The following is a 24,717-nucleotide window of genomic DNA, read 5'->3' as shown; positions in this document are numbered from 1 at the left end:
TAACAGACTAAGGTGAGACTTGTTGGGAAATCAGATTAAATTCTTTTGAAATGATTTGATGCGGTGACAATACATACTTCCCAAACATGAAGGTAAGAACATGTTTTAAGGGATATTATCAAACAGCTTAGATGCAAATATTAAGTATTATAGTCTGTTGAAATGCGGAGAATTCTCCGGGAATTTTGATGGGAACTGGAATTTTTCTTTAGGGGGAAAATAAAAAGCAGAAATGTGAAATAAAATCAAAGCAAACCAATCCATCTGGAACAAAATGCTGCGACCATTTGGTTCTTGGGCAGCGCTTCAGGCTGCAGCTAGTAATCCCAGACTCACTGTCCCACAGAGAGCGTGACATGAGTGGGTATTGCATGGGTTGAGCTGCCCTTTCATATCTTAAATCCTGGCCAGCTTAACCTTCTAAACTGCCTCTGTGGTAGTATCACAGCTTAAAATACATCTTTCCTGGTTCCTTATGTGTGTTAGTCTGAGAGTTACTCTGGAGGGTCATGGAAGGCAGGAAGTTAGGTACTGCTATTTTTTTCCATGTGTATGTAAAGCTTTATAGACTAAACTAGCAGGGTCAACAATAGGCGAAATTAAAACAGTTCTAAAAATGAACTAGACAAGAGGAAACAATTACAGGGCTGTTATTTGGAGGAAACAAGCACTGGGTGGTTCGGTTGCTAACACAATGAAGGAGACAGCCCACGATGGTGCTTCTAAACCCTTCCTGGTCTGGTATTCCCAAACTACCCAGCGTTGTTTACTTGCCTGGAACAACGCCACAGACACATCCTGATAGGTCAGGAATGATCCTCAGGGGTTTCTATGAGAAATAGGAAATGGGCAGAGAGGGCAGCAGTAAGTGACGTCTGCTCGTTTGAGGAGCTGTGCAGTGAGGACTGTTGTGTCCCTCAATTGTCTGTGGCAATGCCTTTGGTCAAAAAATAACTCCAGGAGGTGTCATGGGCTGGAGAAAGCATCGTGAGATAGTGTTCACAATTGCTTGGGTCTACCTTGAAGATGTCAGTGCATTTGGTGGTCCCTGCTGTCATACCTCCACCGCCAAATCATTAGCATGACAATAATTAATGAAAAATTAACCACAACCTTAAGCCAACTGCACTGACCAGGAACTCAGAGGATCTGCTCTGGCTTTTGTGCTGACACAGCCCCACAGCGTACCCTTGGATGTCTCAGCTTCCTGTCTATGACTAGCATTGCTTCCTCTCTCCTTATGCTTTGAATGCTGCATTTCAACTGCAAATGTTTTGCAGCAGGGACTGTCTCACACTGGTAGCTGTGCTGCACAGTGACTGGAAATGCCAGATTTCAGGCTACTGTGACAGTAATGAAGAATAGCTCCTACGTCCCTCTACCTCACTGCTAGTTAATGCATCTGTCTATCAAACTATGCATCAGTGCAATAATTGCTGTTTGATATTTAGTTACAGGCATTAGCCAGGCTTTCTCATGTCTAATTAAAGCTCAGTGATTTTTTTTAAGTGTTCTTCCTTTGCTGAAGAAACAGAAATGTCAGAAATGGAAAGCACCAAGAGCTCAATGGATATATTATGCCAATACCCATTGATCAAGCAAAACAGAGAAAAGGAGACTTTCTCTGTGGTGTCATTTTGTCTGCCTTCTGCAAATTTTCTGGTAAGTAAATGTATTTTAACAACTTTCATTCAAAATACTAAATTAAAAAAAAACTACCAAAGTGCTCTCAGACCTCTGCTCTGTAGAAGCAGTGGAGGGCCTCTTGTGCAGATCCTCTTGTCTATCAAGTTCTATCATGTGAGGTGAGACTGTCAGTTTTCTGAATACAGAAACAATGCAGACCACAAACATGTCATCTGCAGCTTACCACATTTTTATCCTTTTTTTTTCAGCAAACATTTTAATTGCAGCCATGAGAGACTGAAAAATCCTGCCTGATAAGCATGTATTTGTGCTTTAAAAATACAGCTGAAAACATTCTGCTAGCAAGCCTACACAAAAGCTCGTTAAATTAAACGCCAGGAATTATCTCTGAAGGTAAGTGCATGTAGAAGGCAGGTGGAGGTAACAAAAGCAGAATATTTTCCCATTAACATTTGTTCTGTTCCTTCACCCGCTTTGTTGTCAGCTCTCATTAGTATCCCACCAGAAAGCTTCAAACTACCTGGAAAGGAGATTGCAAAAGAGCAACCTGCCCCTCCTGTCAGGTGAGGGAAGTGGTGATGGCTCCTTGTCAGTCAGGGCAGAAACGCGCCAAGGAAGAGTGCGAGCTGCAGGCGAGGCTGCGGAGCAGCAAGGTGCCTGACCCTCCCTTCTCAGCAGAGCCAAACACTGTCAGTGATGCAAGAGCATTGCTCTTGGCGTGCAAAAAAAACATGCACTCTTTCAATGTTTCATTGCCTCACACCATACGCTCAGCAGCTAGTGGCACTCCTTCTACTGAAGAGTGATTGAGCGTGATGCACATGTCCCACAGAACACACAGCACCTCCAGGCCCCACTTTAATAACCAAGAACTCAATGTACTCCATAAGTGCAGGCTGGCAAGGAGAGTGTTGCTAGGGCAGTTCAGGGAATGCAGCAGCAGCCATGAGGAGTCCAGGGACCTTGAGCGGGCTCTGGGGTGATGAGGCACCCCATTTTCACAGCTCTCCCTGAGTGCTCCCTGGAGAACCCAAGTCCTGGTGGAGGGGCAAGAAGAGCTGCCAGGATCTGGGTTTTATGACTCTTTTCTTTTGATGAGGAGAATCCTTTGCAATGCTCCCCAGTCAGACAAACACTTCTACATACTACACTTCTACCACTTCCCCAGGGCAATGGGCACAGCCCCAAGCTGCCAGAGTTCAGGAAGCATTTGGACAATGCTCTCAGACATAAGGTTTGAATTTTGGTTGATCCTGTGTGGAGCCAGGAGTTGGACTCGATGATCCCTATGGGTCCCTTCTAACTCAGGATATTCCATGGTTCTATGATTCTATGTAAGTGGAGTTTGTAGGAGAAATAGAGACACTGTGGTGACTGGAGGGCAATTTACCACAGCTTCCTTCAGCCAATGCCCTCCCTTTTTTTCCTTCTCTTTCTTTTCTGCTCCCCTTTCTTACCCTTTCTACCAGAGATTCTCCTGTGATTCCTCTCTCTTCACTGGCTTTCTGTATAACTAATCTCCTCCTAACTAAATCCCATCCCAAGAACCAAACTCTCAATTCAATAAATCACTCTCTCTGCTTTTATGTTTTAATTTTCCCTAACCCCATGTCTTGTTTGTTTACATTTACTAAAATAATCTGTAGAAATGTGGGAAGACCATTATTCCATGTTCATTTCTCTCTTTTCTTTCCCTCTCCCACCCCCTAAATGGCCCTAAGGCGCTGAATCTTATAAATATAAATATAGCTCCATTTGGCTTTGAAGCACAGTCAATCCCATACAACAAGGTGCCCTACAGAGGATACCAATGGGACATACTTCATTTTTTTAAACTGTTTTCTTTCCTCCTCTCTGCTTTTGTTTTCTTCGTCTCTCTCTTTTCGTTTGTCTTCTCTGCCCCATTTTTCATCCAGGATCTCTCTCTGCCTCACTCCACCCTGGCAGCCTCACCTCAGAGGAATGCAAACCAAATAACCATTCAGTGCTGATGAACTTTAAAACCCATGACATTCAAGTGGGTTGGAAATTAGACAAAACAATTTCACCCATCCCCTGTTTAGGGCCCTGACAAACAGCCTGCTGTGGCACTCAGGATGGTGTGCAAGAGGATGTGTTGCTGCATGTCTCCCTTTCATAAGGGAAATGCAGGAATGTGGCTGTGTATCAAAAAGCCTGTTGGAACATGGTTTGTTAGAAGGACACCCTGGATCCCCACATGCATCTCACATGCAGTGCTTTTCAGCTCACCTCCTTTAATAGCGAGCACATGGAAATGGCAGGATGAGTCTTGTTGGCTACTGAAGCCGAAGAGTCATTTAGGGTACTGAATAGACTAGTCAGCAAATCCACTTGGCCCAAGCTGAAGATCTGTTCCATACAACCAAACAGAGCTTTGTTTGCTTGAGCAAGAACACCAGATTGAAAGGAGTGCCCCATCTCCACTTTCTTGCTTTTTTATAAATCATTTCTCAAGGTTGCCTAAGAAAGGCACATGAAATCCTTTCCTTTTCTTCAAAAATCACTCCCAGGATGGAGCAGAAAGATGTTTTATTTACTTAGCAAGTCATGTAAGCCATGTAACTCAGAGCAGAGTCTGAGCTTGGTTGTGATGAGCAAGGAGGAGGTCCCTTCCCTTGTGCCCCATCAGCAGCAGCACAGCAGGCAGCAGAATGAGCCCCATGATGCGGGGCTGGGGGCCAGCTCCGGTGCCTTGACACTGCTTGAAGAGGCAATAAAAATTGGTACTCTCTTTGTTGTCTGCTCAGCCCACTCGCTCACTCTTCACAGACAAAAACAATCTCGCAATTATCACAATAACAAAGCTGGAATTAAATTTCTCTTCTGGAAAACCATGAATATCAACTCTTTTTTTTGCCTCTTGCAGGACTGAGCTGTTCTTCTTACAGGAAGGGGCCGAGATTATTTCTTGAAAATGAGCTAACAAAGTGAAAATGAAATATTTTAAAATACAAGAGAAAGGAAGTGCTTGAATAAAGATTCCATCTGATCACTAGGGTTTTAAATCTAATTTTCCATGCAATTAGTTTCAAATCACGAAAAGTGACAGATGCTTTCATTTATTTGTCTGAACTGTGACAACATTCTCTCTCTTTTTCTCTCTCTCTCTTTTTTTTAGTTCTATAGTCCTGAAAGCCTAATCTAAAATCTACTAAAACTACTGGAAAGACTCCCACTGTCTTCATATGGGCTTTGGATCAGGCCCTAATTAGCCTTGGGCAAACCAATAAACTCAGACACTTAAATTGTTGCATGCTGAGTCTCAAACTGTACTTTGTTTTCATTCTAAGTTTACTAGAATAACTATGAATAGCTTACATCTCTTAAGTCAGGAAAATTTAACTAAATTAGATTGTAAAAAAAAGTCCGCAACAAGTTAAAAATCTACCTTGGGAACATTATACCTGTATATAATCTTTCAATAGGCACAATGTGAATTTCAGGCATAGCAAAAAAGCATACCCAGAAATCTTCCTTCAGTTCTCTGACTTCACTAATGATAGTCTGCTGTATATCCACTTATACTGTAGCTGCTTTTGTATTATTATATGTGTATAAGTAGTGTCTGCATACACAATGATGCATATTAAATATAGCTATAAGCAACTATAATTTTTGTTGATGTAAATAAACTACACTAGCTGAAGGATATTTTTGCTGATATAATTATCTCTACATTCGAGTTCTTCTGGCATGACTATGTGCTTCAGGTGAATTTTTCACACTTCATAGCAAAGCTGGCAAGACTTTTAAGAGTTATTAAGTCATAGGCTGGATAACATTTTAGTTGGCAAGGTGTAAGCATCTTGACTTGCTCTGCCCTAATGTCATACAGTAGAATTTACCTAATGAGCACACTGGAGAAGGTACATAATTCAGGTGCTTAAATTAGAATCTTGAATCCAGATCAGATCCAGTGCCAATCACAATGTTTATAAAGAACTAAACAATGCAGAAAAGGTACAAAAACAAGCACAGACAGCTGCCTTTTCACTCTGTTTATGATGAGAGTAGGATGTACCCTACATAGTGCACTTCCTTCCAGAAGTCAGGTAGCCACATTATTATTGCCACATACTCCTCCAGCAATAACTGGTTTATTAGCCTGGGCTTGCTGCCATGATAGCACAGCTACATACTTTCAGAATGGAGCCGGTTTACGTCTGATTTACTCAGAATGGAACCATGTAGGAATCAGTTGTGTTGTTATACTGAGTGGGACTTTGGGTCCAAAATTAGACATCTGCCGTGTATGTGTCTATGTCTGAGCTAGTTGTCAAGGCTCTTTTTAGAAGCAGTGAAGAGAAACAGTCACTGTCTGGGGGTTCAACTCATCATGGTTGGAATTCTGTGTCTAAAACAGGTCAGAGGAGTTACGTGTGAAGGTGTGTAAACTTAGGTGAGGTGATTTCCAACCATCTTCGTATGTGGCTGCAGCTGGGGCATGATAGTACACTGAAGATGCACTGGTTTAAGTGAAGGGGTGATGCTACAGCATGTTAACAAAGTGAATGCTTCATGGAGTCGTGGCCCATGAAGTGGAGATATGTGCTTATGGATAGTAAAGCCTGATACTTTCAAGGACACAACTGCAAAATCCTGTTTTGAAGACAGATGAAATCAGCTATGTTGTCTAGGAAAGTAATTGCTGTATACCTCTACTGCACATGTATTTACTGGGTGATTCTGGAAGAACAACCAGGAAGGTAATGCAATGCCTTCCCAGATAAGAATATCATAGAATCATAGAATCATAGAATCATAGAATTAGCTAGGTTGGAAAAGACCTACAAGATCACCTAGTCCAACCATCCACCTACCACCAACATAACCCCACTAAACCAGGTCTCTCAATGCTATATCTAAACGTTTCTTGAACACCTCCAGGGACGGTGACTCAACCACCTCCCTGGGCAGCCTGTTCCAGCATCTGACCACTCTTTCAGAAAAGTAGTATTTCCTAATGTCCAGCCTAAATCTCCCCTGGCGCAACTTGAAGCCATTCCCCCTCGTCCTGTCACTAGTTATAAGAGAGAAGAGGCTGACCCCCAGCTCACTACAACCTCCCTTCAGGTAGTTACAGAGAGCGATGAGGTCTCCCCTGAGCCTCCTCTTCTCCAGACTGAACAATCCCAGCTCCCTCAGCCGCTCCTCATAAGGCCTGTGCTCCAGACCCCTCACCAGCTTCGTCACCCTCCTCTGAACACGCTCCAGGGCCTCAATGTCTTTTTTGCAGTGAGGGGCCCAAAACTGGACACAGTACTTGAGGTGGGGCCTCACTAGGGCTGAGTACAGAGGGAGAATGACTTCCCTACTCCTACTGGCAACACTATTTCTGATACAAGCCAGGATGCCATTGGCCTTCTTGGCCACCTGGGCACACTGCTGGCTCATGCTCAGCCGAGCGTCAACTAATACCCCTAGGTCCGTTTCCTCCATACAACTTTCCAGCCACTCTGCCCCAAGCCTGTAGCGTTGCCTGGGGTTGTTGCGGCCGAAGTGCAGGACCCGGCACTTGGTCTTGTTGAACCTCATCCCATTGGCTTCAGCCCAGAGATCCAGCTTGTCCAGATCTCTCTGTAGGGCCTCTCTACCCCCAGGCAGATCGACACTTCCTGCCAGCTTGGTGTCGTCTGCAAACTTACTGAGGGTGCTCTCAATGCCCTCATCCAGGTCATCAATAAAGATATTGAACAGGACAGGCCCCAGCACCGACCCCTGGGGAACACCACTCGTGACTGGTCACCAGCTGGATTTAACTCCATTAACCACCACTCTCTGGGCCCAGCCCTCTAGCCAGCTCCTTACCCAGAAAAGGGTGTACCTGTCCAAGCCACAGGCTGCCAGTTTCTCCAGGAGAATACTGTGGGAGACAGTGTCAAAGGCTTTGCTGAAGTCTAGGTAGACCACATCAACAGCCTTTCCCTCATCCACCAGACGGGTCACTCGATCATAGAAGGATATCTATATCTTGGAATAAACTGGATAAACAATGGATGTTTACAACCTATGTCGTTCAACTGGCTGACCAGAGCAGTAGAATCACAGAAAGGTTTGAGTTGGGAGGGACATTCAAAGACCATGTAATGCAACCCTCTGGCCTTTGGCAGAGACATCTCTCATTAAATCAGGTTGCCTAAAGTCACATCTAGCCTGGCCTTGAACACCTCCAGTGACTGGGCAGCCACAGCTTCTCTGGGCAGCCTGTACCAGTGCCTCGCCATCCTCATAGTGAAAAATTTCTTCCTTATATCCAATCTAAATCTACTCTCTTTCAGGTTAAAACAATTATCCTTTTATCCCTTAAATGTAACTATGTACTCTTGTAAAAAAATCTCCCCCCATGTTTCTTATACGCCTCTATTAATTATTGGAATGCTGCAATAAGGAGTCTTCTCCGGGCTAAACAAGCCTTACTTTGTAGAAATGTTTCATGACAAAGATTGAGTTTAGCAGCCATTGAAAGATGCTGGAAAGCTAGAGAGAGAGATGGGTTTTGTATTTAGGGAAGGGCCTATGAGACAAGATTTGCTGATCTGAGTGAGTCTGTAGAAAGGTGGAATCTATGAGGATACTTATGAGTAAAGTGACTGGATGGCCAGTAAACTTGCAGATAGTTGTCTTATTTTGAAAAAACTTTTTTGGTTCTCTTCTCTATCACCCTTGTTCTAGGATAATCTCTAATTTTGTTTTGGTACTGCTGTCATTGTGCTGTGTGGGCTCAGCAGTGCTGAGTCTGCACAGGAGTAACAAGGTCAGTAGTGGTTAGGGGCCATTTGCTGCTTTCAGATGCTGAATCCTTGTGCTACGTTCCTGTGTTGTGTTAGAGACTCTTAAGCTATTTACAAGCAAACAGACACCTCTGTGGTTGGAGGGGCAATTGAAAAGTAGGCCGCCACTCTTGCTTTTTCCATCTGCTGTAGGAGTTTCATGTATCACCAGCTCAGCAATCACCACCCTGGGGCTACTAATAGATCTCTAGAACCCTTCAGGGGCCAGAAGGACAGTTCCCAAAATTCATTGCTTTGAGCTTGTTTCCCATCGGTTTGCTTTGTGTTGTTTTTTTTTTTTTTTTCTAAAAGAGGACAGGCTAAACCAGCATACACTTACATGCTACTAATAAAGATAATGGTCTTCAAATCCCCTGAAGCTGCCAAAACAAAATATCTTCTTAGTTTTGAAGAGGTCTTAGACACTCAGGTCTCCTTTCTGCTTGGATCTCCAAAGAAATGAAGAATGGCATCCAATATCTCTTACTTAACTGGATTATTTGCATGGAAATGGCCAGTCCAACCTGCACCAGAAAAGTGGTAGATTATCAGCAGCCATTCACCATGAAACTTAAATCTTTGAAATGAAGAAGGTGATTGTTGTGTGGCTGTATCTTCTTGTTGAGTTTGAAAGAAAAACATTAGAAGAACCTATTCAGAAAGCATAGCTCCATAAGTCCAATCCAGTAGTTAGCCAGCTGTTTTGTGAAACACCTTGCTAAGCAAATATATTTGATCTGCAGCAATTTTCATCAATGGTTCAGACAAGTTAACCCAATGCATCTTTAAGGAATAAACCTGCTGAAAGGATTTACTTTATTTCAAAGGAATAGCTTTAACAAATCTCATCTTTACAGAAGCAAACAAACAGGTGGATTTTCTAGCTGCCAGAAGCGGACATGCAACTTCTGCTCCATATTTGATTTTAGCTAAATCTTTTCATTGAAAAGGCATATCATTTCATAAAGGCATATCCTATCTCCATTCTCATGGAAAAGAGAGATTTTGTGTTAAATCTTTCACACTTCATGATTAACTGATAATTCTAATATTCATGATATTTAAAATATATTTTTTATCTGCCAGTATTTAAGTCTGTTTAACAAATCTCTCTCATTACAAATGTATAGAGGTCAGAGAAAGATATCCACATAAGTTTGAGTGTACTTTTGTACACTCTTTCTGTTCTTCTTTGCCTTCCAGGTTTAACACTACCAGAGTATGTGCACATAAAAGTAATTGAATCTAAATTAGCAGCCTGCCTCCATCTCTGATTTATTTCATTCATCTGCTGAAGAAATTTCAAAAGCCTTTCAGGATCAACCTTTGAATGGAAACTACAGATTTTTTTTTCTTTCTGATGACCAATAACATTATTAAAAACCTCGGACTTCTCAGTCTGGAAATGCACGTGAAGAAATACATCAAGTAACAGATACAACATCTACTCCTCTATCAAAGGTCATTTGTCAGAAAGGATTTCCTCTTCTGACATTTTCCCTCCTCACTGGTTGTCATAGTTTTGTGATTTTCGGTTATTGGTATTCCACATCATAACATCATGTAGTGGATATACCTAGTTCTCAGAAGAGAAGGACTACTACAGTCCCCACGGTACTTTTCTCCTCTGTTACCATTTCCAGCCGGAGGGAAAAGATAAAAGCTCGCAGTATAAAAACTTGCAGATCACGAGACCTCGTCCCTTTTTCCGCCGTCTCTCGTCTTGGCAGCACCTCGCTCTCCAGACGTCTTATCGTCGGTAGTAGAGTAAGGCCTACCTTGATTTTGGGACATTCTCTCTCTCTGTATTGGATTTATCAGCTTAAATTGTAATTATATTGTATTGTAGTGTGTTGTTTTGCATTCCGATATCTTATTTAGTAAATTAGTTTGTTTCTCCTCAGATTGTTGCCACTGTTCTTTGCACTCAGGGCCATCTCCTTACCCTTTTTCCCTTTTCCCTTTTCACGGGGTGTGGACCTGTGGATCCCCCGTCCCCTTCATCACGGAATCGGGCCAAACGCCCGTAAACCGTTGACACTGGTTCTTCCTCTTAAGGACACTTTATGTATGTCCCTACACACACCTAACTTTCATATATATATAGCCTTAAGTATTCTAGTTGTTGAACATCTTTTCAGGAGAGTAGCAAGTATATGTCAGAGGGACCACTAAAAAGAATGATGCATAAGCCAAGTGGTACAATTTCATGTTATTTTAGATGCTGTAATAACCATACTGTTCTTCAGAATACCTCCCAGTTTTTACACCGTATGGGCAATATTTAGCTGTCAGACATTTGTTTGCTGTGCTTTGAGAGAACAGATAGCAACCTAGTCCCCGGGGCTAACCTAGCAAACCACTGACCCAACTATATAAAAAAAGCTGGCATTTACGTTTTGTTTTACAAGAGAGGCTGGCAAAAAATTTCACCAATGATTTCACCAATTAAGAGTTTGCATTTATTCTGACACTTGTTTTTCAGCCAGGTATAGTATGTTCTAGCAGATTAAACCAAGATTTCTCTGAGTAAGTGAATGCTGGAAGGTGAGACACAGGTCAAAGGATGACTAAAGGCTATATGTGTGGCCCTGGGATGCCAGTGTGGAGGTGTAATGTACCCATGTTGTTTTCAAGGCAGCTCAGCATCAACTTGCCCTGCCTTTCCCAGAGGACCTGGCTGCCTATGACATAGACTTTTTCAACAAGGAGCGTGCACTGTCTTGTTTGCCTGAATGTGGTTATTTGACAGTGCTGTAAGGCACTCTAGGGCCTTAGAAACTTACAATAGGTCTGATTGGCCTCTCTTGTCCAGCAACTGACCTTGCTGTGAGGAGAGCATGTGGACACAGACCAGGCTGGGCAGCACACAATAACCACCTCCTCCTTCCAAGCTTCACTTTGAAACTGCTGAGTTTCATCAAAACATTTTGATGAGCTGGGGTACCAGTGTGGACTTAGACCCTTGCTCAAAAGAATTCAAATTAGAGTAGGCCAACATGATGCATTAGCAGCCAGTTGTGCCAAGAATTTTTTGGCCAGAGTGCTGGAAAACATTTGGTCTCTCTTTGATCAAAGACCATACTGGAGTCAGCTTTGGACAAGAGAGGTAGTGAGGAGCTCTGGTGGATGCACAGTAGATTTCCTGACTTCAGTGCCTCCACAAGAAAACAAAACATTGTGGATCTACTTGTTACAGAACATAATCTCAGTGGGCAATTAGTCACTGGAGAACAGGATAAATGCTTGCCTAGAAAAGGGACCTCATGAGATGAGTCAGTCGTCAGTTTCTGCTCTCTCCTCCAACAGGCAAGTCCTTACTCAAATGCAAGTCATCAAAGGAATTAGAGAGTTGCAGCACCTGGCCATCCTGGTAGAAGTTCTGCAATGGATTGAAGTAAGGAGGGATATTCCTAAACATTTTACCCATCCACTCATCCCTAGCATAAGGAACTAAATTCCAGATCTCCAACAGATGCATGCCAAAGTTCACATCATTCTATGTTTATATTCAATAGTTGTATTCATAAATTAAACTTATAGCACATTTCTTAGTAGAATTTAAAAGAATGAGTGAAGTAATTTTTTTTCTCTGTGGAAATTTCTTGGCACAATTTCTTTAGTAGTTTTAAACATTATTTTTGAAATGTCTTCTGAAAAACAGAGAGTCAGTGCATATTTATTGGCCTTAGATAGGTTATCAACCTCTGGTTTGCTGATGCATAGCCTAGGAAAGAAAAAAAAAGAACTTCTCCTTCAAGTGAAAGGAATTTTATTTGTTGTAAGCCCAGAGCTGAGATGCTATTGGGATCATACCTGTCATTGACTGTTTTAATCTGTATTGTTCATGTTGTCCTTTTACAGGGTCCCTGTCAGCACCACTGGAACCACTGCCATTCCAAAAACCCCTTTTCCTTTTGGCACTCCAAGTCACACTATGGCATCCTAAGAACTATCCCACATTCTTTATTAGGGATAGGTCTCTTCTCACCCCCACTGCCACGCAGTGGGACCTGCACAGATCCCAGTTACAGATCTGTTGTAGTAGGTGTGTCACGGATCTCGGTCTGTAACGCGGAAGGTCCTTCCCCATATGCTTGTTATTGGTTCACCTACATACTTGAACCTGTGTCGTAGACACAGGGGGCCGTGCTTCTTTGTTTTCATAACAAAGGGCACAACAACTCCGTGTATGGCCTTTCGGAAGTGACAGGTCAGAAGCGGGAGATTCAATATGATTGGCCAGAAGCCCGCGTGAGCTTCTGGAACAGTCTAGTAAAAAGATAAGAAATACTATATAGTTCTGTAGCTTTTACCAATAAACACCATTTTGTTGCATGTCATATTGATGCTGTGTGTGGTATTTGGCCAGGAAAACAAAGAAGCACGGCAACAAAGAAGTTTTCAGAAGTGTTGTGACTTGCTGGCAGCCAATCTGGGCCTGTTTTTGTACTCTTAGTGGTCTCACCTTTCTCCACACTTCTTCCACATTTCTTAAAATTGCAGCTGAAATACTCCTCAGATCCCTATTACTAATACCTCAATTTGAACTGCCAGATCTCAGGGGTGCTAAGCTCAGCACCACTCCAGCTGCTTTGTGGACAAGGGAAAGAGAAACATTTCTGTGCTTTCCTGGTTTGTAACCAACTCCAAGTGGCAGACATCCTGAGAGACGCCTTGGGAGTTTATCTTAGGGAGAGCCTGGGCCTGGGGAACAGTCTGGTAAATAGCATCCTTTCTACCACTGCTTCCTCTGTTTGGAACAAATGTCATTTAGAGAGTCTTGGGAATAAATTAAATGATTACTAATTTTATTTCACAATGTGTTTGAGATGTTCCCAGAGCTGCCTCAGACCATCTGCAAATTGAGTTGCTGTGAAGACCCACTTCTTTAATGGGCTGGGAGATGCAGCCAGTCAGGACAGCCAGTCAAACAACACAGGCCTTAGGGTGGGCATGGGGACAGTATTTTTTGAAGAGGGTTTTCCTGTTTTTTGGGGGTCTGAAAGGAAGGAGTGAGAGTTAGTTCTGGGCAAAAAGATGTTGACATACTTGGCACATTGCAGTGCGGCAGAATGGTTTCCCTTGCAAATGACTGTCCTCTCTGGATCCCTCCTTTGAGGGTTCTGGAAGCTGATGGTTGCTTCCACATTTCTGAGTATTTCTGTGAATCCTGAAGGACTGCAAGGCATCACTCATACATGCCCTATCCCCTGGGCGCAGGATAGAAAGCCAATCCTTTGCCCACAGCCTGAATGACTTGGGAGAATGTGTGTTTTATCCCAGGCAGCACTAACAGCCCTTGCCTCCCAGCGGTAATAAGCCTTTGTCACATTACTGACCTGTGTCTTGTCTCCTGACTTGGTGACGTGGGAAAGGACAAATTGTAAGTCCTCTCATGCCAACATGTGCACAGTCCCAGTGAGGGTTACAACCACCACTTGGCAATGACAAAAGAGAGCCCATGCTCATTCATTGTATAGGCTCTGTGTTCTGGCTCCAAAATCCTGGAGGAAAGAAAGAGAAGCCTTCTCTGTGCATGTAGGCAACCAGACAGGCCAACTTTGTGTAGGTAGAATCTGGCAACTGTGTGCTCACTGGGCTACTGGGCGGAGGTGCAGACAGCCCTGGGGATAGGGTGCAGAAGGCAGCTAGTCCAGAGCTCTGTTGTCTGGCTTACAATTTTCTGTATCCCCTTCTTTTGCTGTGAGATGCTGGTGATTAGCATGAGTCATGCTGAGCTTATGTAGTCTGCTGCATTTTTCCTGTGAATTGTAGGTGTTTTGATTTTGTGGTTTTGTTTTGTGTTTCTTTTTTTTCCCTTCTATCAATAACTGAAATGAAAGGTCGATGGAACACCAAGATGAAGTGCTTAGAAAAAATAGCAAGTTTCTGACTGGGCATCTTGGATGACAACTGTATTTTTCACTAAATACTCTGGTAGCTTTTACTGTTAGAGATGGCGAGAGCAGTGCAAGCTCCAGAAGAGCCTCTTCTGACCCCTTGCTGGCCCAAGGTGTAGGTGCAGAGAGGAGGGAACAATGCCATCAGCAACATTTACAGTAGATACAGGTACTCCTTGGAAATCTCCCCTCCTGTGTCTGACAACTCAAATCCCAAAAACAAAGTTCATTCAACAGATTGAAAATGAGGTTCTAGAAACAATAAGAATCAACACTCTCAATGTACGTTTTCATAGACACATAATTCAAGTCCCTGTATTGAACTGAGAATATCCAATTAATACTTGCTTTGTACTCCTGTTATATACCTGAGGTTCAATTGCAAAGGCACAAATTTCGTACTGACTGAGAAAGGTCTCAGCGCAGGGTTGGCTTTAGCCTGCTTCATGAGGCAGCCAGCACAGTTGTTCTTTGCTTCTCTATCAGCTTTCTAGCACTCTAATAACTTACCTATCTTGTCTCTTGCCAATTTGAAAATAGTCATTTACAGGTAGTGTTAAGTAAATTTTTCGCGCTCACAGATCAGCTTTTAATTCCTCTGCATCTTGCCAGTGGTGGCACCCATTTACTTTTTAATGTGTCCTGCATTTTGTGCAACCGGAAATAGGCCAAAGTGAAAGTCAAGAAGATTCAAAAGGAGAGGATTATAGTAAATAGGGAGAAAAGTTGTCTAGTTTTCTAAGTGAACATGGAGAACAATAAATTCATTTTGAAGAGGCCATAGAGGTAAAATAGATTGGGTTTAGTAACTACATCTGTGAGGAAAAAGACTTCTGAACTGAGTCCCTCTGAGGTAGGCAGAGGCAATGACAATACAAATAAGGTATTCAACAAGTTTTCTTCCCTTTCCAGCTGAACTGGAAAAAAAGAGGGAAAGATTGAAAGAAGAAGAGATGAAAAGAAACAAGAATCTACAATGAGTCTTTCCTAAAATTCTTAAATTCCATAAAATTACCATGAAGCATTACTATCATTTTTGTCCATCTCTTATAGACAAAATGTTAAACATGTTTTCACAACAGCAGGGGTCACAAGAAAGGGTCAACATAATTTTTGGCTGTTGGGCACAGACAGATGTAATTGAAATAGTTCCCTTCTCTGCCAACCAAAAGTAATACATTGGTACTCGCGATCAGCCTGATTTACTTCTTTCATGAAATTTCATCTCATAAAGAGCTCATTTTGATTTCAAAATTAAAGCAAGAGAACCAGCACTGCAAATCTGGTACAGATGGGCTACAAATAGCTTAAAAAGAAAGACAGGAGGTGCTATCATGATCTTTCCTAAACTGCTGCTGTGTCAGCCTGACAGTGTTAACAATTCTGATATCTCTGCAGGAATTACTGTGCTTTGTTACTCAAGAACAGAAAATAATCCAATCACCTGGTTCCTTTTCACTCATCTGCCACATAGAGCTTAGACTGCATTGAACCACCAGATCTTATCAAAGCATTGGGAGCAAGAAGAAATGAGTAGGACTGTGAACAGCAGAGCCAATAGAGCCCGGTCTGCGAGGAATTGTGTCTTGTGGTTGGGTTCTCTGATGTCTAATAAGGTGTGAGTTTTGCTTGAAGCTTTCCACACAAGAGGAGCCTTCGTTCACAGTTTCTGTCACCCACATGAATTCTCTGATGCATCATAAGTGGTGAACTCATGTCACACTGATTTCTTGGAACAGGCACAAATAGGTTCTCTTTTCTGTAATCTCTCCTCTGTTTTCTTGACACCTATTGACACACACACACACACACATCCTTTGAAATCTGTTTACTAACTAATGTGGTTTAATTCGGTTGCATGTACGCCCCAACCACTCCTTCCCACGGAGTTTTCTTTCTCATAGTTTTCTCCCTCTCTGGAGGCTTTTGTAGGACCAGAGCAAGCTGAGATGCCCACAAAAACAGAAGTAAAAAGGCTATTTGAGCGGGTCAGATCAACTACATGCGATCCGGCTTTCTGAAAGAGGTTTCCCCCTGGGGCTTCACAGATGCTGGTGCCAACACAATGAAGGGGGCAGGCCCAGAGCATGAATGGGTCTTGGGGCAGGAGGAGAGCTGGATGGCTTCCTTCAGCAGGAGGACTGCCTTGTGGCAGCCTGCAACGAACCTTCAGTATAAAGAACATGCCTGGAAGAATTAAAATGTCCTCAAAGAAAATTCACTGTCTGAAGTCAGGCAATATGTGGTCATACGTGTTCACAGGAAAGCTGGCTTGGGCTGGGGCAGAGGCTGTTTCTCTGATAGAAAGCACCTCCTCAGAGTGGATTTGGAACGCAACAGGCACAGAGGATCTTTCCTTAAGGAGATGGGAGGCACTGTTTTCCTCTCAGATAAAGGCAGCTCCAAATAAGTGGATCTAAATAGCAAAAGTTACAAAAAGGAGAATCATTGTTGAAATTGAACCATCTTCATGGGACACCAGATTTTTCACCAGCTGTTATTCCCATTCCACTTTCAGTGACATACACTTCATCCTAGGGAAATGGAAGAGTTTTAGGCTGCAGTGCCACCTAAACTACCAACTCAGTGTGCAACTATCTAAATAGCTTGTCTTTTTGTCTTGTCCCAACAAGCTCAACATCTGGGCAAGACATAGAGGTAGAAAAGAAATAGATGCTGACTTAAACCTAACTGAGTCAACATATCAGAAATAGGTAGCTGGTGGTGAACATTTCTATCTGTGGATTAACTTTCCTCTGTGGGATGCTCTGGTCAGAAACGATATGGCCAGCCCAGAGAAATAATAAACACAGTAAAATCTTGGCAGGCGAAGGAAACCCATGGTAAACCCTCTATTTAGATGAGTATCATTCACATACACAGCAGCTGTTTTTGTTCCCATGGTTTCTGGTAAACATAAACGATGTTTTGTATTAAATATCATTGCTTTTAAGCATCTTCTTTTCACTGCTACATCCTACAGACTTCCATAGCCGTAATTCTAATCAGTTCTCTGATATTGCCCTGCTAAGAGTGCCATGTTTGGATGCACTTTTTAAAAGTTCTTCCACTCTCCTTCCTTTGCTGTTGTAGATGTGTCAAACATGCCCTGACTGATTTAGCTTTGTCTGCCTGTCTAGGCAGTGAGGACTGGAAAATTTACATTCATGCAGAAACACCAAGTTAATAATGACGAGGTGTTGAAAAAGTTTTGGGTCACATCCAAGCCTCTGTTTCCGAAATTGAGACCCAAGGCAAGAAAAACACTCAGAAAAATATAAAATTCAGATTCACTTTTCAACCTTACAAAGGTTTTCAAAGAAAATTCAGTTCAGTTGCACACATGAAACTTCAACAATTTGTGGATGTAATCCTGTAATTCTTTGTCAGGTAAATCCCCCATTGAGTCTGATTTCAAAAGCACTGTTGGCTGTGTATGAATGGCAGGATATGGTGTAAATTTATGATCATGGAGAGCTCTGCTTTGTCTTACTTTCACATTTCTTTTAATTCACTTTATGAGAATATTATGAGAAATAGATCTTGGCCTCAATTCATTCAACTGAAGCTTTGCCACTTCTGTGGAGCCAGGCATCCACCCATTCTGCTTTTTAGTAGACAAATAAATTGCAGTACCTCTGAAAACAACATCTCCAGAGTGAGCCTTGAAACAGCATCCAAATATTGCCAGATGGAAGGTGATTAATTTTAAATAAATACACAATATTTTTTTAGTCAATGGTGAGTCAAGGATGCATGCCTTCATGACGCTGTAGCAAAAAAGAGCACTCTGCAGAAAAGATCTTGCAGTGCAGTGACTGTAGATTTTGACAAAGAGACTGCTTATGGATAATGTGCTAACTTGTTTATCCTCCCAACCTGCCTTTTTAATGTGAACTGTTGTGATAGAAGCTGAAGGATAAGATGGATTAATAGAATAACTTTTTTCCGCAACTAAATCATGTACAAAGTATAATCTATGGCACAGCTGGTGTAATAAAATAGAGATGTGATATCATTACCTTGACATTATCTCCCTTGTTACCCTTGAACTCTGAGGACTTAATGTCCTTCAAATAAATGGTATTTAAACAAACCACTTTTCAAATGGTCTTGTAGAGCCTATTTAATCATTACCAGGAATAGATGGTCATTGCTAAGAACTAGATTTTCCTGGCTGTACAAGCAATAGTCAAGTGTGCTCAATCCCCCATGAACTGAAGTTGGTTTAACAATTTATTTTTAGTACAACTTTAAATTTAAACAATTTGAAAAACGATGCTGCAGATTTATCAGCTCCCAATCACAGGTTTGTCATCAGGAGCATTCTGCAAACTGCTGAGCTCCTGTGTGTTAAATGTACATTTTTTCATACCTTTCTTTGTGTCTCTGCCTCTCTCTCTCCATAGCTAATATAAGTACAAAGATACATATCTTATTAGCCCTAAATTTCATAATTCATACAGTGGGGCTGACACGAGTATAACTTAATCCAGGACTGGGACTCAATTCAGCAACAGCTAGTCATTGCATTTCGTATGCTGGAAATAAGATTCCCCATTCTTTATCCAAATATGCAATTAGTCATAGTGGTTACTGTTAAAACAGAGTGAATCTGAGAAGATGCATCTGCTTAGAAAAAAAAAAAGCCCCAAGCGACAGGAAGTACTTTCTTTCTGGTATAATTTTACTAGTGTAACAACAACGAAGTTCTGCAAGCTGACTGTCTCTCTTTAAGCATGTTCGTGGAGTGCAGCAGTGGATGAATATATATGTTATATATCAGCGCTTTGACAAGTATAACGATAGTTCCCATCTATTCTCATTTTTACACTGTATGTTTTAGCCTATTTCAGCTTTATGTCTTATGCCATCATTCATCTGAACGGGTAGCTGTGGATCTTAAACACTGGCATTTACATGTGAGATGTAGTAAACTGGGACATTAGATGGATCATTGTAGACAAAGAGAAAAAAGCTGTTATCTAACAAAATCCAGTGCTCCATATGTTGTCTTGCAGGTGTCCCTTTATGTTCTCAAGCTAAGTACTTAATAGCTCTACTTTTTGCGTAAGCACTGTCAGATTTTCTTTACCTGTTTATATCGTCATGTCCACCACTCCACACAAGTATTTCCTGCCAGGGGATTGCTCTTCATGCCAGTGCAATGAGAGCTATTTCGCAGCAAAGCCATCATTGCTAACTATGAACTTTCCCCCATCCTGAAATATTTTTTTCTAAAAGCTGAGCTTTTCTGAGAGACAAGATAGGCATCTTCCTTGGTACATAAGTCCAATGTCACAGATTTTGTTAATGCTGGTGGAATAACCTCAGTTCTACAGAGCAAAGCAAACTTTTCTCTGAATTACTTTGCCTGAAGATAATGATGTTTATTTTAGCTGCACAAAGCCTCAGCCCAGACTGTGCTCTGCTGTATTTCCACTCTTTTGGCACTAGTTGGGGCTCATTGCAAGGAGAACAACCCTTCCTTACTGCCTGGCTAGAGGCAGTACTTCGTGGAAAGCTGAACTCAGTGCTATTCCTGTGCTCGCTAGGTTGGTCCTTCTTGCTATTATAGCGATGACATATAGATACTGAATCGCCAGTGGCTGTGGAAGTACCTAGTGCTTCTGGAAAGCCTCTTCTCTGAGGAGCTCAAAGGCTCTGTAGGCCTCCACCAAGGGGCAAACAAAAGAGCTAGCTAGCCATCACTGACCAATCTTACAGGTAAGGAAAGTTAAAATGGAGTTAAATGAAGAAGCTTCCTCAAAGGCAGAGAATTAGACGATTGTGGGTTCCAGAACAGGATCGAGGTAGACTATTCGCCAGCCCTTTGTTTTAATAGCGAATAATTTGTCATCTAAAACGATCCTTGTATCCATGCACTGACTTCACTAGAACTACTCACATTAGAGCATCTTCTAAAATTGTGTTGTATTCAGGGAGATGGCTTTGCCAGACCTGAAGAGGAAACCTGAAATGGAATAAACTGCAGTATCTATGGTTCTGGGCAAAGTTTCAGTTTTAATCCTAAACAGCCCTAAATCCATTCTTAGCAAGATGTGAATCATCATGTTTATAGTCAGAGCTACAGAGATAAAACTCAGCACTGTCTGTAAAAACAATTGTGTATTAAAATGTGAAACTACAGTCCTCCTTCAAGTCCTAAAACCTGATACCTGATACTAAAAAATATCACCCTCTTAGCAGAAGTGCCAACTCTCTGTTCAGACTGGAAAACCTGCTATAAGACTGGTCTCTGGTTTCCAATCTCTACAAGAAATGGCTTTTCATGGTCAAATCACTCAAGCTACAGAACAGATTTTCTTTCATATTAGATTTTTTTGGGGGGGTTGTTTGTTCTGTCCCCTTCTCGCAGCCCATGTTCCTCTGGTACGACTGATAAACAATGTCTTTTATTGCTATAGGCAGCCAGTCCTGCTTCATACAATAGCAGGCAAGACTTGGCGGGACTGTGAAGTGCAGGTGTTTGGAGTATTGTGGTCATCCAAACCAGATGCTGAGGAGATGGAGCACCTGTTTCCCTTCTTTTTGGCACTGGAGAATACAGCACTGTGCAGGCTACAGAAACAGCCCGAAATTAATAGCGCTGCTGCGCTTTTCCCTTGACAGGGAAGAGAGATGTACCATCTACAGCTTTTGTGAGCATTCCTGTGAGTGCTCATACACATGTGCTGGATTTTTTTATTTTATTTTTTTTTTCCAGAGCAATAGGAGGAAATCAGAGATGGGTCTGTAACTTCATTTCTCTCAAGATTATTTTATTTGTCATTAATCATGCCCTGGTATTAAAAAAAAATAGTGTTTTTTTATAGCCTGGACAGCAGTAAAGTTAAACAAAAGTCCCTCAGATTAACATATATTTTATTTCTCTTTTTATAGGTTCTACAAGTGTCTCTTATGGACACAGAAATGCAGTTATGGTGCCATGTTCAGGCTGGCTGTCCCACTATTACTGACTCTACAGGCAGCTGAAATCCCTCTACTGAAGTGAAAGGAATCAAGATCCTACCAATACTGAAAGGTAGTAAAAACCCTACAGGAAAGGCCCTCAAAAGTAATAATAAGCTTTCTTTTCTCTGTCTCATCGCCTCTGTGGGTTGCATGGCTGAGAGGCAGGAGCTGAGCTGGGAAGCTAGGCCTCAGCAGTGTAAGGTGCAGTGAGCTCTCCCTGGTCTAGATCCTCCTTCCTCTGCCCCTTCCTGCATCCCCTTCCCCAAAAGCAGTCCCTTCAGAGAGGAGGACAAGAGAAAATAAACAGTACTTTGCAGACTTTTCTGGGGCCAAGTGGGTGACAAAACATATGGAACTGACTGATTTTTTGAAGGCTGGAAGACTGACAGTGTCCGATGCAGCAGGTGTAACCCTGGTTTGCACTGTACCACAGATTGTAGTCATTCTTTAAACTGAAGAGACAGAAGAAGATTTAAGCTGATGGAGAAGGAAAAATACCAGTGCTTTATAGCATTTTATTTTCTTATTTAATTTAGGGAAATCTGAGTGGTTAGCAATGTTTTCCAGAATTATTTGTGTTAAGAAAATATACGTATTTGAAAAAAATTGCCAGAAAGATAAAATTTGAAAAACTTTAAAGAATTACATTTTAGGCCATGTTACTTTTAAAAATGGAGGTTCTCCAACCTACCACTAAAAAGAAATCTTACTTACAAAAAGAAAACAAAATGTCACTTTATTTTTTAGCACAGTGTAAATCACACTAAGATCCAGCTTCCACAGGTAAGAGAGGTAAGAACAGCTTCAGTTCCTCAACAATTAAGCAGTTTTCTGGATGCTTTAATTTCACGGAAATTTGACTAAAAGTGTGCAAAGCACAGAGGCGACATCTCCCATGCATCTTTACACGTGCCCACCTCAGAAGTGGGCAGAAATATCTCCTGGTTTCCTAAGCACTAAGCCAGAGCCACCAGTAAGGTGCAAATTAATCAGATAAGATTGGAAGCTTTTCCTTGATTCCTTACAATTCACTGCACAGAAAGACTTGAAATGAGAGCTCATTATCACTACCAGTTGGTATTTATAAAGCTTACTCTAATTTCTCCCTGGACAAAGTACAGTTCTTTGCTGTGCCATTTAGAACTACTCAAGGAATTCCACCTTCCACTGCAACTTTCTTCTTATGTTTCTGGCATATTCCTTGGTTTAGCCCCAAACTGCCCCTGTACCACTGCACAAATAAACTACATCTGAGCTAAGAGTAGAGGTATTAAATCCCCGATACCTTTTCCTCCCATCATCCCCCTCTGAACAGACAGTGTTAATGAGCCAGAAATGGTTTTGAATCAGGAAAAAGGGAATTTTGGCAATGGGTGTTGTATTTCTGTAAGGATTCAAAAACAAAATTAGAAGAAAAATGTTACAAAGGAGCTATTTAAGCTGGAAGCACAAGAGAGAGGGAAATTACCCAAGATGGGAGACAAGAATGGCAAGCTGAAAGACAGATAGGCTGAGTAGACTTCAACGTCTACAAAAGATTGGTTGTCTCTTTCGGGGTTTACACTCTCATTGTCTAATTAGACTAACAGGGATAGAATAGAACAGGGGAGATTAAAATCCATGATAAACAAGGCATCTTTTATTTGATATTATTGGAACTGGTTTCACTTATCTTCAGAGATCTTTCTTTTTGTGCTCCTTAATTTGTCCTTGAAGTCCTGTATCTAATCATTAGTTGAGCAACCAATAATCCTCCCTCAGCCCCTCCACCCTTTTTTATGACCAACTTTAATCTTTCAGCTCAGTGAAAAACATGTTTCCCCTATCATAACTAGTTTAACAAAAATTCCCTTTCAAGTTTAGATTGCACAGATACAATGGCTTTCCTGCAGCTTCATGCTGGAGAAAGGAATTTACATTAGAAAAAAAAAGAGATTTATGATAGCATTGTATTTCCATTTGAATATGGAGAGTTAATAACATGCATATGTTTTTTTATTATTATTATTTTAAGGTTTATGCTATGCCATAGGCAAAAGGAAACCTGGAAACTGTGGGACTGGCAGGGCTCAATGAATAACCTAATCTGGATTTCATTCACAAACAGCAGCTCACACACAGGGAAAGGGCTGGTATGTTTCGCCAAATCGGAACTGGAGTAAGTGCCAGGATTTCCTGATTTGTTTACATTTCTCAAAAAACTTTTTTCCCCTGGATGAGGCTAGAATTAGACTTCCTTTTCCACTTTTGGCCCTTTCCAAACTATTCTTGCTTGACATATTCTCTCCTTTTCCCTGTATTCTCCTTTGTTCCAGTCTCAGCTGGCTCTTTTGTCTTGGAAAACAGAAAAGGTGATGAAAGATGTCAGTCTATGATAATAATGATAATGTGGCCAGGTTTGCATGACAGCAAAACAATGCTTTTCCAACACACTTGGATCCGCCATTCTTTCTGCAATGATTCAGAGGGGAGAGAGTATGATCACTCTGGGGCCGCACAGTGGAACAGAGGTGTCACAAGGCAAATGAGGGAAAAAATCTTGATGAAAGCCTGTCACTGAGTTAATCAGAAAGCACAGGGGGTCTGTTACACAACTAAATCACCTCTTCATCGACTGACTGGTCTTGCTGAGCCTCTGAAAATGCTGGTTTCCCTACCAGTCATTTTTCACTTTCACTAACTTTACTGTACTTCACCCATTGTCTGTGACTTTGGTGCAGTCACTGTAGAAACTTGTTTTGGAGACCTTATGTGTGCCTTTGTTTATAGCCCTTTGATCATCCCACAGTGAGAAAAACACTGCAGTTTGGATCGGAGCCATTGCTTTCTTAACATGACAAGAAAGCCAGTCTGCAATCACGGTTTGATGCGCAAGTGTAAATGGGCTGGGAAGGACTTCCTATAGTTCTGGGAAGACCAACGTTTAGAGCTTGGGCACTTTGCTGAGTAGGGTTTAAAGTCCTCGATGTAGCTCTTTGGTGGTGGCACAACAGCAGCCTCTGTTGTTTCTAGCAGCGATGTTACAGCAACGCAAACTTGCTCTTCTTAGGATGTCAGCTCCATTTGGCCCTAAATCTTGCAGCTATGAGTGCTGGGAATGGTTCACGCTTCAACTACATGAGGTGGCCAGGAGGGGCTGAGGCAGACAAACCACTCAAAGTAAGGAAAGGCAGGGCTGCAGGACTGGATTTCTGCATTTCAAACAAGTGTTGTCAGCCAGGATTTCAGCTGACATTGCTCTGCTTACATAAGTGCAACAATGCTGATTTATCCCAGCTGATGAATATGCGTCTGGGAGAGCAGGCTGATAAGATGGTGGTGCAGAGGAGTTAGTCAAAGAGGAAAAGGAAGTGAGGGGAGAAAGATGAAGATAAAGGGGAAAGAAGAGACATGATCATGGG

At 41.9% G+C, this 24,717-nt stretch overlaps 1 long non-coding RNA gene across 1 annotated transcript in view; it reads left to right on the top strand.

Annotated features, from left to right (window-relative positions):
• Positions 219–24,717, top strand: part of LOC110396911 — a 44,984-nt gene continuing 20,485 nt past the window's right edge. Inside the window, exons 1-3 of the long non-coding RNA XR_002437354.1 lie at positions 219–1,662; positions 1,896–2,040; positions 21,245–21,386. This is a non-coding gene — a long non-coding RNA (uncharacterized LOC110396911). The remainder of the gene's footprint in view (positions 1,663–1,895; positions 2,041–21,244; positions 21,387–24,717) is intronic.

Source organism: Numida meleagris, chromosome 3 (genome assembly GCF_002078875.1).
Source record: "Numida meleagris isolate 19003 breed g44 Domestic line chromosome 3, NumMel1.0, whole genome shotgun sequence".
In the NCBI taxonomy this organism is placed as follows: domain Eukaryota; kingdom Metazoa; phylum Chordata; class Aves; order Galliformes; family Numididae; genus Numida; species Numida meleagris.
The sequence above is the reverse complement of the archived record's forward strand: the minus strand, read 5'-3'. Positions and strand labels throughout refer to the sequence as shown.